Genomic DNA, 14547 nt, shown 5'->3' on the forward strand with positions numbered 1-14547 from the left:
AACCAAGCCATAAGGTCGAAGGAATTGTCGGTAGAGCTCCGAGACAGGATTTTGTTGAGGCCCAGTTCTGGGGAAGGGTGCCGGAAAATTTCTGCAGCGTTGAAGGTCCCCAAGAACACATTGGCCATCATTCTTAAATGGAAGTTTGAATCCACCAAGACTCTTTCTAGAGCTGGCCGCCCGGCCAAACTGAGCAATCGGGGGAGAAGGGCCTTGGACAGGGAGGTGACCAAGAACCCAATGGTCACTCTGACAGAGCTCCAGAGTTCCTCTGTTGTGAGAACCTTCCAGATGGACAAGGATCTCTGCAGCACTCCACCAATCATGCCTTTATGGTAGAGTGGCCAGACGGACATGACAGCCCGCTTGGAGTTGACCAAAAGGCACCTAAAGACTCTCAGACCATGAGAAACAAGATTCATCTGGTCTGATGAAACCAAGATTGAACACTTTGGCCTGAATGCCAAGTGTCACGTCTGGAGGAAACCTGACACCATCCCTACGGTAAAGCATGGGGGTGGAAGCATCATGCTGTGGGGATGTTTTTCAGGGACTGGGAGACTAGTCAGGATTGAGGGAAAGATGAAAGGATTAAAGTACAGAGAGATCCTTGATGAAAACTTGCTCTAGAGCGCTCAGGACCTCAGACTGAGGCAAAGGTTAATCTTCCAACAGGACAACGAACCTAAGTACACAGCCAAGACAACACAAAAGTGGCTTCGGGACAAGTCTCGGAATGTCCTTGAGTGGCACAGCCAGAGCCTGGACTTGAACTCAATCGAACATCTCTGGAGAGACCTGAAAATAGCTGTGCAGCAATGCTCCCCATCCAACCTGACAGAGCTTGAGAAGGACATGCAGAGAAAAATGGGAGAAACTCCCCAAATACAGGTGTGCCAAGCTTGTAGCGTCATACCCAAAAGACTTGAGGCTGTAATCGCTGCCAAAGGTGTTTTAAAGTACTGGATAATGGGTCTGAATGCTTATGTAAATATATTTTATACGTTTGCCAACATTTCTAAAACCCTTTTTTGCTTTGTGTGTAGATTGATGAGGGAAAATAACAATATAATACATGTTAGAATAAGGCTGTAACGTAACAAAATGTAGAAAAAGTCAAGGAGTCTGAATACTTTCTGAATGGTCTGTATATATTACAGTACCAATCAAAAGTTAGGACACCTACTCATTCAAGGGTCTTTCTTAATTTTTTACAATTTTCTACATTGTAGTGAAAACATAAAAATTATTAAATAAAATATACGGAATCATGTGGTAACCAAAAACGTGTTAAACAAACCAAAATATTTAGATTCTTAGATTCTTCAAAGTATTCATCCTTTGCCTTGATAACAGCTTCGTACACTCTTGGCATTGAGGTAGTCACCTGGAATGCTTTTCAATTAACAGGTGTTCCTTTTTAAAAGTTAATTTGTGGAAATAAACTACTACTAAATGATACAAATAATAAGAAGAGACTTGCTTGGGCCAAGAAACATGAGCAATGGACATTAGTTAATCTGTCCTTTGGTCTGATGAGTCCAAACATTTTTGGTTCCAACCGCTGTGTCCTTGTGAGACGCAGAGTAGGTAAACGGATAATCTTTGTATGTGTGGTTCCCACCGTAAAGCGTGGAGGTGTGATGGTGTGGGGTTTGCTGTCTGTGATTTATTTAGAATTCAAGGCACACTTAACCAGCATGGCTACCACAGTATTCTGCAGGGATACGCCATCCCATCTGGTTTCCGCTTAGTGGGTCTATCATTTGTTTTTCAACAGGACAATGACCCAAAACACACCTGCAGGCTGTGTAAGGGCTATTTGACCAAGGAGAGTGATGGAGTGCTGCATTAGATGACCTGGCCTCCACAATCACCCGACCTCAACCCAATTGAGAAGGTTTGGGATGACTTTGACTGCAGAGTTAAGGAAAAGCAGCCAAGCGCTCAGCATATGTGGGAACTCCTTCAAGACGGTTGAAAAAGCATTCCAGGTGAAGCTGGTTGAGAGAATGCCAAGAGTGTGCAAAGCTGTCATCAAGGCAAATGGTGGCTACTTTGAAGAGTCTAAAATATATTTTGAGTTGTTACTACATTTTATTTAATAGTTTTGATGTCTTCACTATTATTCTACAATGTAGAAAATAGTTGTTTTTTTTAAAGAAGAAAAAAAAAACTTGAATGAGTAGGTGTGCAAATATTTGACTGGTACTGTATGTAAACACTTTGTTTTAAATATATTTTCCCATAACCTTATCACCCCTCCCCTAATTGGAGTAAATTGTTGGACAACAACACTTAGTCTTCTACTTCCAGTTTATACATACTATATACACATTTACTGTGATGTTTCACAAACGTTTTGAACCTTTCTATTCTTATAGTTTCTAAAGATTGTAAATTCAAGATAAATATTTTTGCTAAGAGTATTATTATATTATTGATCAACTTTGACTTTTCAAATCAACCAGTAGTGCTATTCTGCAAATGTTGCACTTCTTCAACCATTCCTGGACCTGCGACCAAAAACATGCTCCGTATGGACAGTACTAAAAAAATTATCTTACGATTCTGTCTCTTCGCAGCAAAGTCTGCAGAGCTGGGATGGTTGTATCCACCATATATAAACTCAGCAAAAAAATAAACGTCCTCTCCCTGTCAGCTGTGTATATTTTCAGCAAACTTAACATGTGTAAATATTTGTATGACCATAATAAGATTCAACAACTGATACATAAAAGAAGTTCCACAGAGCTGGGACCCTGGGCATCTTTCTTTTGGTGTTTTTCAGAGTCAGTAGAAAGGCCTCTTTAGTGTCCTAAGTTTTCATAACTGTGACCTTAACCTATTTTGGTCTTTAATACATGGCCAACAAACAAGTTCCTTAATTTTCCCCCTTCCACTTGCCTCTCATTTTTGCAGTAATGCTGCAATTAGTTGGTTGTAATTTTGGGTAGAGCAGACATTTCCATATACTTTTGTTAGCTGCATGTGTGACAACTCCACCAGTCCTATTTATGATATAATTTACAAAGATTATACTTTTTTTTCCAAAAATATATATATTTTTGTAATTATTATATTTGAGTTTAACCACAATATTTGTTGTATTATTTATTCTGTCTTTTCTGGTGGATTAAACTGAAATTGCAACCAACTTTCTATGGCTTGTTTTAAAACTAGCTACAGTGCCTTGCGAAAGTATTCGGCCCCCTTGAACTTTGCGACCTTTTGCCACATTTCAGGCTTGAAACATAAAGATATAAAACTGTATTTTTTTGTGAAGAATCAACAACAAGTGGGACACAATCATGAAGTGGAACGACATTTATTGGATATTTCAAACTTTTTTAACAAATCAAAAACTGAAAAATTGGGCGTGCAAAATTATTCAGCCCCTTTACTTTCAGTGCAGCAAACTCTCTCCAGAAGTTCAGTGAGGATCTCTGAATGATCCAATGTTGACCTAAATGACTAATGATGATAAATACAATCCACCTGTGTGTAATCAAGTCTCCGTATAAATGCACCTGCACTGTGATAGTCTCGGAGGTCCGTTAAAAGCGCAGAGAGCATCATGAAGAACAAGGAACACACCAGGCAGGTCCGAGATACTGTTGTGAAGAAGTTTAAAGCCGGATTTGGATACAAAAAGATTTGCCAAGCTTTAAACATCCCAAGGAGCACTGTGCAAGCGATAATATTGAAATGGAAGGAGTATCAGACCACTGCAAATCTACCAAGACCTGGCCGTCCCTCTAAACTTTCAGCTCATACAAGGAGAAGACTGATCAGAGATGCAGCCAAGAGGCCCATGATCACTCTGGATGAACTGCAGAGATCTACAGCTGAGGTGGGAGACTCTGTCCATAGGACAACAATCAGTCGTATATTGCACAAATCTGGCCTTTATGGAAGAGTGGCAAGAAGAAAGACATTTCTTAAAGATATCCATAAAAAGTGTCGTTTAAAGTTTGCCACAAGCCACCTGGGAGACACACCAAACATGTGGAAGAAGGTGCTCTGGTCAGATGAAACCAAAATTGAACTTTTTGGCAACAATGCAAAACGTTATGTTTGGCGTAAAAGCAACACAGCTGAACACACCGTCCCCACTGTCAAACATGGTGGTGGCAGCATCATGGTTTGGGCCTGCTTTTCTTCAGCAGGGACAGGGAAGATAGTTAAAATTGATGAGAAGATGGATGGAGCCAAATACAGGACCATTCTGGAAGAAAACCTGATGGAGTCTGCAAAAGACCTGAGACTGGGACGGAGATTTGTCTTCCAACAAGACAATGATCCAAAACATAAAGCAAAATCTACAATGGAATGGTTCAAAAATAAACATATCTAGGTGTTAGAATGGCCAAGTCAAAGTCCAGACCTGATTCCAATCGAGAATCTGTGGAAAGAACTGAAAACTGCTGTTCACAAATGCTCTCCATCCAACCTCACTGAGCTCGAGCTGTTTTGCAAGGAGGAATGGGAAAAAATTTCAGTCTCTCGATGTGCAAAACTGATAGAGACATACCCCAAGCGACTTACAGCTGTAATCGCAGCAAAAGGTGGCGCTACAAAGTATTAACTTAAGGGGGCTGAATAATTTTGCACGCCCAATTTTTCAGTTTTTGATTTGTTAAAAAAGTTTGAAATATCCAATAAATGTCGTTCCACTTCATGATTGTGTCCCACTTGTTGTTGATTCTTCACAAAAAAATACAGTTTTATATCTTTATGTTTGAAGCCTGAAATGTGGCAAAAGGTCGCAAAGTTCAAGGGGGCCGAATACTTTCGCAAGGCACTGTATATTTTAGAGCTTTTTTCATTTTCAAATAACTGAAAGTGAGAGGTTGAATTCTGAATAAAGTAAAAAAGGCCATTCCTGAACATGGGGTGAGACATTCTTACTAATCTGCTAGAGAACCAGTTTGGATTTAAATGTAACTTTTGTATGACTGACGCCTTTAGTGAGAGGGCTAATGCTTTAATATTTAATAATTTCTGCCCTCTGAATTTATATTAATTATATACATAGGCCCATTTCATTTTATCTGGCAAGCCGTTACAAATAAAATACAATTTTATTTTGCTCATAAAAAACAGGTCGCTAGGTGTAGGCAAGACCATAAGCAAATAGGTAAACTGGGATATGACTAAAGAGTTAATCAGGGTGATTTTTCCACAAATAGACAGGAATTGTTGTTTCCATGGTAGAAAAATCTACTTTTGCTAACTTTATTAAACTCTATTGTAGTAAAATAATGTATTTATTTCTGGATATGTATACCGAGAATATCCACATCACCGTCAGAACATTTTATTGCTAAACTATATGGTAATGTAAAAGTTGTATTTTTTGTCATCCAATACATAATATATTACATTTATCATGATTTGGTTGTAATCTAGAGAGGTTAGAAAAAGTCTCAAGATCCTCTGAGGCTGTGAAGGGATCCAAATGGTGGATTTAAAAGAAAACATGAATCATCAGCATACAATGACACCTTTATGTTTATGCCCTTGATTTCTAACCCCTTGATATGGCCATAATAAATAGATATGCCAATAGTGGGCCACCTTATTTTACTCCTCTTAACAGTTGAATACTTTCTGAGAAGTAGCCATTATTTATTATTTTACACCTAGGGTTACTATACATAACTTTAACCCATTGGATAAGAGATTCTACAAAATTGATATATTCCAGGCATTAATATTTAAATTCCTGTCATACTTTATCTAAAGCCTTTTCAAAGTCAGCTATGAATACCAGACCTGGTTTTCCAGATTTTACATAGTATTCTATTGCTTCCAGTACTTGTCTTATATTATCTCCAATGTGTCGTCTGAATAATATACAGCAATACCTTTTTAATTCTATGTGCAATGAATTCTTCTAGAATTTTTCACCACAACACTGAAGTTTAAGAGGCCTCCAATTTGTTTTAATGGACCGGATCTTTATATTTACCACTTGGATCAGTTTCAGTAATAATGTAATCAGACCTTCTTGTTGAGTATCTGATAATCTACCAAGTTTTGGTATACCTCCACTGGTATGCCATCCAACCCTAGAGGTGTCCTGGACTTAAAGGCTTTAACATGAGTCTTTCTGTACAGCTGTTCATTTTACATTATTCATAGAAAAAAATCGATACAATTATCTTCGGTTAGTGGAGATGGAGACTGAAACAAAAACATATGCTTATGGTACTTTTCTTCCACTTTCAAAATATTGTTTGGTGAATCATATGTGACATAATCCACACAGTTCACTTTATTTTTTAATAATATATTACACTTGATCTTTCTTGAATAAGTTCCTCCCATTTCTTTTTGTTTTTCCTATAACTTGTTTTTATTTTCTTTTGATGCCAGCGAGAATGACATAAGAAAGTAGTCAAGACGACTAGCTTGATTGAGCCTCCGCCATGTATATCTCACTAGGTCAGGATATTTAACCATTCATATATCTACTAGTTCCAATATATCCAAGACATTTGTGATTTCCTTAAGCGTATGAGGGTGATCGTTTGTATTGTGATTTCCTTTACGGTCCATTGAGGTATTTACAACCATATTATAATCTCCCACCATAATAATAGAGTATGGTATTGCTTGTAGGTTTGATAAATTATTATATATATATATATATACAGTTGAAGTCGGAAGTTTACATAAACTTAGGTTGGAGTCATTAAAACTAGTTTTTCAACCACTCCACAAATTTCTTGTTAACAAACTATAGTTTTGGCAAGTCAGTTAGGACATCTACTTTGTGCATGACACAGGTAATTTTTCCAACAATTGTTTACTGACAGATTATTTCACTTATAATTAACTGTATCACAATTCCAATGGGTCAGAAGTTCACATACACTAAGTTGACTGTGCCTTTAAACAGCTTGGAAAATTACAGAAAATGATGTCATGGCTTTAGAAGCTTCTGATAGGCTAATGGACATCATTTGAGTCAATTGGAGGTGTATCTGTGGATGTATTTCAAGGCCGACCTTCAAACTCAGTGCCTCTTTTCTTGTCATCATGGGAAAACCAAAAGAAAACAAGACCTCAGAAAACAAATAGTAGACCTCCATAAGTCTGGTTCATCCTTGGGAGCAATTTCCAAACGCCTGAAGGTACCGCGTTCATCTGTACAATAGTGCGCAAGTATAAACACCATGGGACCACGCAGCCGTCATACCGCTCAGGAAGGAGACGTGTTCTGTCTCCTAGAGATGAACGTACTTTGGTGCGAAAAGTGCAAATCAATCCCAGAACAACAGCAAAGGACCTTGTGAAGATGCCTGAAGAAATATGTACAAAAGTATCTATATCCACAGTAAAATGAGTCCTATATCAACATAACCTGAAAGTCTGCTCAGCAAGGAAGAAGACACGGCTCCAAAAACGCCATAAAAAAAAGCCAGACTACGGTTTGCAACTGCACATGGAGACAAAGATCATACTTTTTGGAGAAATGTCCTCTGGTTTGATGAAACAAAAATAGAACTTTTTGGTCATAATGACCATCATCATGATTTGAGGAAAAAGGGGGAGGCTAGCAACCCGAAGAACACCATCCCAACAGTGAAGAATGGGGGTGGCAGCATCATGTTGTGGGGGTGCTTTGCTGCAGGAGGGACTGGTGCACTTCACAAAATAGATGGCATCATGGGGCTGGAAAATGATGTGGATATATTGAAGCAACATCTTAAGACATCAGTCAGCAAGTTAAAGCTTGGTTGCAAATGGGTCTTCCAAATGGACAATGACCCCAATTATACTTCCAAAGTGGTGTCAAAATGGCTTAAGGACAACTAAGTCAATGTATTGAAGTGGCCACCACAAAGCCCTGACCTCAATCCTATAGAGAATTTGTGAGCAGAACTGAAAAAGCGTGTGCGAGCAAGGAGGCCTACAAACCTGACTCAGTTACACTAGCTCTGTCAGGAGGAATGGGCCAAAATTCTCCCAACTTATTGTGGGAAGCTTGCTGAAGGCTACCCAAAACGTTTGACCCGAGTTAAACAATTTAAAAGCAATACTACCAATTACTAATTGAGTGGATGTAGACTTCTGACCCACTGAATGTGATGAAAGAAATAAAAGCTGAAATAAATCATTCTCTCTAGTATTATTCTGACATTTCACATTCTTAAAATAAAGGTGTGATCCTAACTGACCTAAGACAGGGAGTTTTTACTAGGATTAAATGTCAGGAATTGTGAAAAACTGAGTTTAAATGTATTTGGCTAAATTGTATGTAAACCTCCGACTACAACTGTGTTTTCAAAGAAGCATGGATCATTGTTTGGAATGTATATATTAATGAGCCCCCCCCCCCCCCTCTTTTAATTATTTTCTTTGTTGGACATAATTGACTGATTTTAATGTAGGAAACCTGTTCCCAAGTAGTAGTGAGGCATATTTAATCATATCCCACTGAAATCAAGGTTTAAAAATCCCAATGTATTCAAGGTTTGAAAAAGTTCTGTTTTTGTCAAATACTATATCTGTGTTTGATTATTGCGGTCAATTTGAAGTGTACAAATTGTTTAGAACTATGTGCCGGCCCCCCAACCTGCTCAAGGAAAAATCGACACACGGCTGAATGTAATTGGTGAACCCTGGTTTAAATCATAAGACGCTTATCTGCATATTACTTCAAACAATAGTTCTCCCGTGGAGTTGTCTTTTGACTTGTCCAGGAAACATGGTTTTTCATTTAATAGAGGCATAATAACCAAGCATACCAGGAAAAACTATTTTCCATGGATATATCCATTTCGTTAAGATGTGCCGAGGAGGAAGCCTATATATGAATTCCTCTTGGTTCAAGTTCAGTTAATCTTGCAGGCAGACATTACATATGGACATGGAACATCATAAATGTAAATGGATGCAAATTCAGCTCGAGGACATCTAGATGCTCAATGTGTGGACTCCTTGGGTGGCTTCATTATAGTTTTCATTGTGCAATGTGAAGAGCAGCTTTATGTGAATTCAAAAATATTGCCATTTTCCTCTATGATGAGATGAATGTTGTGGTCCAGTATATATTGTATTCCACCCTAATAGCCTTTATAATTGAAGTGGTTGGGCATAGTGAAGTGTGATTGTACCTTACAATATGTATAGTCTAGGTTGGTTCTTTGGGGATGTGTTATTTGTGGAAGTTATGTCCAGTGCCACAGGAAAATCACTGCATAGTGTGTTTGAAGACGACCAAACTGTAAAATGTGATTGGTTGGTTGGTTTATTTGTTTTGTCATCCAAAAAAATAGTATATTATATTGTTGTTGTGTAATACATTGATGGCCACATTCAGTAGATGTTACAGTAGAAGACAAACAGATACTTTAATATTGGATTTACTGGTACCAGAAAATGTTGCAGAAAACCCCAGAAGACAATTTGTTTACTAATATTCAGTTGTATGCTTTTTCTCTTAAGTGTTTGCTGGTGTTCAAAGATAAAATAAGTTAAGGGGAAGCAATGTGTGTGCATGATTGCAATATTTGTTAAGTTAAAAGCAAGATGTGTATGCTTGTGACTTGTACATTATTTCAATAAAGTTGTGTAAATTGTATTATTGCATACTAAGCATCTCCTAAATTATTTATGGGGCAGAATACATCCAGTAATTAGTACTATAATATGTGACCCTGCTAATATATACAGTTAAATTGTGTTCATTATCAGACCGTGCAGCTTATCTTCTGAACAAAACACTGTCTCTGGCCTGATCAATCATGTGATGTTATTTTGGACAGTAATATCCTAGATGCATACATAATGGAGTACTATATGATGAATCTCTTCTCCATCTCCGGTGCATCACTCACAAAATGTCTGGCTAAATGGCAAATCTCCTGCTACGCTACTGCTCACCAATTGTTTATTTCCCAGAAGAGGAATCACATTCTGACAAAGGTAACTATATGGAAAAACAATGTTTGGTTACACTTTCTATAGACCACTATGTATTCATTTATAAAGGCTGTTCGAGTAAGACAGGGGTTGTTTTGAATGATAACAGCAAGTATAATTCTCTGTGTTAATAGAAAACCAAACACATTCATTAACTCTTTTCTTTTGCCTCTCATTCTGTCAATGCCATTCTGAACCACAACAATAAGCAGGAATGACAGGTCCATACGATATTGCCCGTCAGTGACCATCAGCATGTATATGTTCTTACATTTGCATCAAACGACAACCTAATTAATATGGCTGCATCTGCTTCCCAGTCTGCAGCACTGTTGAGTGACACAAGTCACTGACCAAGGTGACAGCTGGCATGGCCTACATTTGAGGACACTACTTTTTTCTAATAAGAAAATTGTATATATATATACAGTGCCTTGCGAAAGTATTCGGCCCCCTTGAACTTTGCGACCTTTTGCCACATTTCAGGCTTCAAACATAAAGATATAAAACTGTATTTTTTTGTGAAGAATCAACAACAAGTGGGACACAATCATTAAGTGGAACGACATTTATTGGATATTTAAAACTTTTTTAACAAATCAAAAACTGAAAAATTGGGCGTGCAAAATTATTCAGCCCCCTAAAGTTAATACTTTGTAGCGCCACCTTTTGCTGCGATTACAGCTGTAAGTCGCTTGGGGTATGTCTCTATCAGTTTTGCACATCGAGAGACTGAAATGTTTTCCCATTCCTCCTTGCAAAACAGCTCGAGCTCAGTGAGGTTGGATGGAGAGCATTTGTGAACAGCAGTTTTCAGTTCTTTCCACAGATTCTTGATTGGAATCAGGTCTGGACTTTGACTTGGCCATTCTAACACCTGGATATGTTTATTTTTGAACCATTCCATTGTAGATTTTGCTTTATGTTTTGGATCATTGTCTTGTTGGAAGACAAATCTCCGTCCCAGTCTCAGGTCTTTTGCAGACTCCATCAGGTTTTCTTCCAGAATGGTCCTGTATTTGGCTCCATCCATCTTCCCATCAATTTTAACCATCTTCCCTGTCCCTGCTGAAGAAAAGCAGGCCCAAACCATGATGCTGCCACCACCATGTTTGACAGTGGGGATGGTGTGTTCAGCTGTGTTGCTTTTACGCCAAACATAACGTTTTGCATTGTTGCCAAAAAGTTCAATTTTGGTTTCATCTGACCAGAGCACCTTCTTCCACATGTTTGGTGTGTCTCCCAGGTGGCTTGTGGCAAACTTTAAACGACACTTTTTATGGATATCTTTAAGAAATGTCTTTCTTGCCACTCTTCCATAAAGGCCAGATTTGTGCAATATACGACTGATTGTTGTCCTATGGACAGAGTCTCCCACCTCAGCTGTAGATCTCTGCAGTTCATCCAGAGTGATCATGGGCCTCTTGGCTGCATCTCTGATCAGTCTTCTCCTTGTATGAGCTGAAAGTTTAGAGGGACGGCCAGGTCTTGGTAGATTTGCAGTGGTCTGATACTCCTTCCATTTCAATATTATCGCTTGCACAGTGCTCCTTGGGATGTTTAAAGCTTGGGAAATCTTTTTGTATCCAAATCCGGCTTTAAACTTCTTCACAACAGTATCTCGGACCTGCCTGGTGTGTTCCTTGTTCTTCATGATGCTCTCTGCGCTTTTAACGGACCTCTGAGACTATCACAGTGCAGGTGCATTTATACGGAGACTTGATTACACACAGGTGGATTGTATTTGTCATCATTAGTCATTTAGGTCAACATTGGATCATTCAGAGATCCTCACCGAACTTCTGGAGAGAGTTTGCTGCACTGAAAGTAAAGGGGCTGAATAATTTTGCACGCCCAATTTTTCAGTTTTTGATTTGTTAAAAAAGTTTAAAATATCCAATAAATGTCGTTCCACTTCATGATTGTGTCCCACTTGTTGTTGATTCTTCACAAAAAAATACAGTTTTATATCTTTATGTTTGAAGCCTGAAATGTGGCAAAAGGTCACAAAGTTCAAGGGGGCCGAATACTTTCGCAAGGCACTGTATATATATATATATATATAGTTTGAAGTTGGAGGTTTACATACACTTAGGTTGGAGTCATTAAAACTCATTTTTCAACCACTCCACAAATTTCAAGTTAACAAACTTTAGTTTTGGCAAGTCAGTTAGGACATCTACACAAGACACAAGTCATTTTTCCAACAATTGTTTACAGACAGATTATTTCACTTATAATTCACTGTATAACAATTCCAGGGGGTCAGACGTTTACATACACTAAGTTGACTGTGCCTTTAAACAGCTTGGAAAATTCCAGAAAATTATGTTGTGGCTTTAGAAGCTTCTGATAGGCTAATTGACATCATTATAGTCAATTGGAGATGTACCTGTGGATGTATTTCAAGGCCTAACTTCAAACTCAGGGCCTCTTTGTTTGACATCATGGGAAAATCAAAAGAAATCAGCCAAGACCTCAGGAAAAAATGGAGACCTCCACAAGTCTGGTTCATCCTTGGGAGCAATTTCCAAACGCCTGAAGGTACCACGTTCATCTGTACAAACAATAGTATGCACGTATAAACACTATGAGACCACACACCCATCATACCGCTCAGGAAGGAGACACATTCTGTCTCCTAGAGATGAATGCACTTTGGTGTGAAAAGTGCAAATGAATCACAGAACAACAGTAAAGGACCTTGTGAAGATGCTGGAGGAAACCGGTACAAAGTATCTATATCCACAGTAAAACAAGTCCTATATCGACATAACCTGAAAGGCCGCTCAGCAAGGAAGAAGCTACTGCTCTTAAACCGCCATTAAAAAAGCCAGACTACAGTTTGTAACTGCACATGGCAACAAAGATCGTACTTTTTGGAGAAATGTCCTCTGTTCTGATGAAACAAAAATAGAACTGTTTGGCCATAATGACAATCGTTATGTTTTGAGGAAAAAGGGGGTGGGCTTGCAAGCCTTTGAACACCATCCCAACCGTGAAGCACGGGGGTGGCAGCATCATGTTGTGGGGTTGCTTTGCTGCAGGAGGGACTGGTGCACTTCAAATATAGATGGCATCATGAGGCAGGAAAATTATGTGGATATATTGAAGCAACATCTCAAGGCATCAGTTAAAGCTTGGTCGCAAATGGGTCTTCCAAATGGACAATGACCCCAAGCATACGCCCAAAGTTGTGGCAAAATTGCTCAAGGACAACAATGCTACCAAATGTTATGTTTGCCTGCATTCTCCAGATTTGCCTCCCAGATTTGTCTTTTTAGCAGCACATTCACCACTCTCTCAAACGGTTAACTCCGCACTCTCGCAGCACAGGCCTGAGACGTGAAAAGAATTACCCCAGCTCACAGTCGGCTCACAGTGTCTTTGCGAGACGCCGCAGAATTTTAAAACCGTCCCGCTACACCTGCCATTTCTGCAGACATCCCCCAAACAAACAAAAACCGACTTTCGGACAATGAGTGAACAATGAGCGCAATGCATGCAGGAAGCAGCAGAGGAGAGCGAGGGGAAGCAAGCATAGAGAGAGGTTAGTACAGTGGTTCCCAAACTTGGGGTTGGTCCTCCAAGAAACTCTGTACTAATCTTATCAAACAAGTTAGGAACTTAAAAAAAGAAGATACTGTATGTTTTAATACTAAAGTCTCCATCTTCCCCATAGGCCTATACGAAAATGCAATCAAAATGCAAACAATACAGTTCTATGTCATACGTTTTCATTTCATCGCTGATGCTACGTGTCAGTGTGAATCCTTTCTCATATTTCCTACCTTTCAGGAGTTAAGGTATAATGGACAGGGTAATTTTTTCTTGTTTTTGAAGTTCTCCTAATAGCATTTATATTTTATTTGATAGATTTGCATTAAACAAGTATGACAACAATCCATGCTTTGGTTTCCCTGGCACTGTTTCCAACACTCTACCGTTTTAGCATTTGTGGCACAAATCCCATTCAAGTCATTAGACCGATATCAGCATTTTTCATCACAGCATGTCCAAATCATCCAAAGGTATCTAAAAAATGACTGTGAAGCTCAACAAAGTCTCTTATGGATGTTTTGAACATGATGTGTGAAATATGCTAATATCGGTCCCATGACTTGAATGGGATTTGTACCATGGTTGCTGAAACATTGGCATCTGGAAACTGCCAGGGAAACTAAACCAAAGCATGGATTGTTGTCATACCTTGTTCAAAAGACTGCTTACAGGGTAAGGAAACCAATATGTCATTTGGGTGAACTATTCCTTTATGGTTGAATAAATATTGTTAAATTAGTTTGTAAGAGAGCCTTGACTTTTGGCAATTTACTGTTAATATAAAAGTAATATTGAATTGTGTTTAAATAAGAATTAGTTCTTAACTGACTTGCATAGTTAAATAAAGGTAAAAAATATCAACATTTTAAAAGTGATGTATAGTTTCATCTGAGCCACTGGCTTAATCCTATTCTTTAAATGTTATTTTTGGTTTAGTTGGAGACATGTATCCAACATATCATTTAATAATTTCTAGACAAGTTAGTGGGCTATTTACTGTATTGCAAAAGTTATATTGAATTGTGTTTAGTTTTCAGCGCAACCAAATAT

Source organism: Oncorhynchus clarkii, chromosome 2, assembly GCF_045791955.1.
Source record: "Oncorhynchus clarkii lewisi isolate Uvic-CL-2024 chromosome 2, UVic_Ocla_1.0, whole genome shotgun sequence".
NCBI classification, from domain to species: domain Eukaryota; kingdom Metazoa; phylum Chordata; class Actinopteri; order Salmoniformes; family Salmonidae; genus Oncorhynchus; species Oncorhynchus clarkii.